The sequence below is a fragment of the Mirounga angustirostris genome, unplaced genomic scaffold, assembly GCF_029215605.1.
Source record: "Mirounga angustirostris isolate CCGP_5_RB_7025 unplaced genomic scaffold, mMirAng1.0.hap1 SCAF_9, whole genome shotgun sequence".
NCBI classification, from domain to species: domain Eukaryota; kingdom Metazoa; phylum Chordata; class Mammalia; order Carnivora; family Phocidae; genus Mirounga; species Mirounga angustirostris.
In genome coordinates, this window is record NW_026991717.1 from 1,181,133 (window position 1) to 1,184,389 (window position 3,257).

Below are 3,257 nucleotides of genomic sequence, written 5' to 3' on the forward strand. Positions count from 1 at the left end.
TGGCCTTCCACAGCAAAAGAGACTCTGCAGGTGGGTTTAAGGATCCTGAGATGGGAAGGGTATCCCAGTCTACCTGACTGGTGGAACTGGAAGGGTCCGTATGAAGGAACAGGGAGGCAGGGGGTCAGAGTGAGACAAACAGGGCCGCCAGGGGCCAGGGAGGGTGGGCAGCCCAGAGGGGCTGAGGCAGCAAGGGACCAGCTTTCCCCGGAGTCACCACCAGGAATGCAGCCCCGCTGGTGCCCGGATTTTAGCCAAAGGAGGCCCATTTCTGCCCTTTGCCCTCTGGAACTGTAAGATAATAAATCTATGTTGTTTTTAAGCCCCTAAATCTTGGTAATTTGTGACATATTGGAAACTAACACAACCCCTCGGCTTCCTTGTCCCCTCGATGGGGATCACAGCAGTTCCTGTCTGTGACATTGCTGTGAGGAATCCCTAAGTGGTGCGCATGGGGTGCTCCCAGCTCAGCAACGACTCACGGGTACTATTCCCCGTGTCTCATCTGGGGACTCGGCTCGCATCAGTGGGGGACGTCCTGACCACACACAGGCCTCTCTGGACGCTGCTGGAGACCACAGAAGGTCAGGTCCCTTGGGGACGAGGGGTGTCTGGGAGGCGAAGCCGTAGCCCCAGGCCCAGCCACCCGGTGGGCTTCAGTTAGTGTCCTCAGTCCTTTCAGTTTAGAAGTTTTGGGCCTCGTGTGGCCAGCTTGGCCAATCCTGTGCCCTTCCCTCCCCTTTGCTAGTGAGGGATGAGGCCGGGCCCCGGTGCCCCTGCTTTGAGATAGCTGTCCCCGAGCCCGGCCTCGGCCGCCCGCCCCCGACCCTGCTGAGCCCGCTGCCAGGAGGGGCCTCTCTGACCAGGTGCAGGACACACGGTGTTCCTCGACTTTGGTGCGACATGTTGCAGAGTTTCCCAAAGAGGGTTTTCCGGAACTCCTGCATCAGAACATCAGCCCGGGGCCTTGAACAGGATACAGAGTCCAAGTGTTTTGGGTGCAAAATGACGTTCTCAGTAAGCACCCAGCTTCTTCCTGAGCACATCAGAGTTTGAGCATCACTCCAAGGGTGGTCCCTGCACCAGCCTCCCCCAGGAACACGGTAGAAAGGCAAGTTCTCAGGCCTCGGAGACACTTCCTGGATCAGGGTCTCTGGGGGTGGGCCCGACTGTGCCGGGATTCTGACGCACGGCCCAGCGTCGGGACCCCTGGCTGAAGGCAAGGGCCCTCAACCGAGGCCGACTTTAGAAAACTCCGGAGGAGCTTGACATTCACAGGTGGCGCACCGCTCAGGCCCCAGAGCCCAGAGACCCCCGTTTAGTCGGTCTGGGGCGGAGTTCGCGTGACTGTAAGTGCATCCCTGGATGAGAGCGCCCAGGACAGTGGTTATATCTGGGGGCACGTCTGCATCCATGGGAGGCTTGGCAAGGTCTGGAGACATTACTGGTTGTCACAACTGGGGAGGGGGTGCGGCTGGCATCTGGTGGGGACGGGCCAGGGATGCTGCTAAGGTCCTGTGGTGCACAGGACGCCCCCCCATCCCCTCCCCCGCAGCCTGCATGCCTCAGCCCTTCTCAGCCAAGCCTTTGCTCAAACATCGCGTCACTGAGAAGTAAACAGCTTTCCTGACCCACTTCCACTTGGCTTAAAAAAATACAGAGTATCCATGACCTTTCAGCATAACATACGATTTGCTTCCTTTTATATTTGTATTTATTTCTTACCACTTGACTATGCTTCATGAGAGCATGAATTTTTGTCTGCTTTCCTTTTTTTCTCATTGTTGTTTCCCTAGTGACAAGGTCTGGCACATAATAAGCCCACAATAGCTATTTGCCGAATGAATGAGTGAATGAATATAATGTAAAGGTAACAGATTACAATATAAAATTGCACCTTCAGGGGCACCTGGCTGGCTCAGTGGGTGGAGAGTGTGACTCTTGATCTCCTGGATGTACGTTTGAGCCCCACACTGGGTGTATAGATTACTTAAAAATAAAATCTTTAAAAATACAAATAAATAAAATAAAAATAAAATTGCACCTGTAATATAATTGCAGTTTTGTAAAAAAATGTATGTAAAATATTTAGTTTTTTTTCCTAAAAGGTGTTATGTGACAGGCATTTGCATATTTCATGATACTTTTATTGTTCCTCCCCTTGAACGTGAAGGAATATTCTGCCTTCCCCTCCTCCAACCTCTAGGGGAAGGAAGGGGTCTGCCAGCCCAGACTCTCCCCGGAGAACTGGGCAAATGGGTAGAAAGAAAGGAAGAACTGCACGGAGTGAAGCAAGTCCACCTAATTTAATACTGGGAAGGGAGCAGAAGCTCTCAGACGAGGAGGAGAGACTCGGGGACACCGTGGTGTCGGGGTTGACAGACTGCTGGCCATGGCTGGCGGGGGGGGGGGGGACCCAGAGAGCTGCAGGCGTGCTGGTGTCCAGAGACTGGGAACGGGAAGGAATGTTTAAGAAGTGCTTGTACGGATTGTAAATTGGATTCCCTTCGATTTTCTTTGAGGTTCTCCAGGGAAGATCTCAGTTGCTTTCAATTAATCTTGAAAAGTGATTTTCAAAACACACAACAGGTAAAATCTTTAAAAAAAAAAAAAAAAAAAGGGGGCCCCTGGGTGGCTCAGTCGTTAAGCGTCTGCCTTCGGCTCAGGTCATGATCCCAGGGTCCTGGGATTGAGCCCCGCATCGGGCTCCCTGCTCTGCGGGGAGCCTGCTTCTCCCTCTGCCACTCCCCCTGCTTGTGTTTCCTCTCTCGCTGTGTCTCTCTCTGTCAAATAAATAAATAGAATCTTTAAAAAAAAAACCAAAAACACACAACAGGGCTGGGACTGGAGCGCAGGAAAGAAACGTGTGGTGATATTACAGATGTAGGTGCTTTGTTCAAGGTGCTGGCGGCAAGCGAGGCTTTAACTTTCTTCTTTATACACTCCTGTACTTTCCACATTTCCTCACTATAAGTGTCTTCCTTTCATAATAAAGAAAAACATGCTTTAACAGCTTTCTTTTCCCTTGGTCCATTAAAGAGTGTCTGCTCCCAGAGCAGCTGGTAGCTGCCTGGGGCCTCGGTCCCGTCCTGCCTGCTGGGCGGGCCCGGGGCGGGACAGAGGGCAGGCTGGCTGCGGGGGTCTCCTCATGACCGCGGCTCGGCCCCTCTTCTGACTCCCACGCGACTCCCCCTCGGGCTGGCCCAGCTGGGGCTCGCCTCAGCTCCCCAGTGCCCTCAGCAGCCCACTGCTCTGGG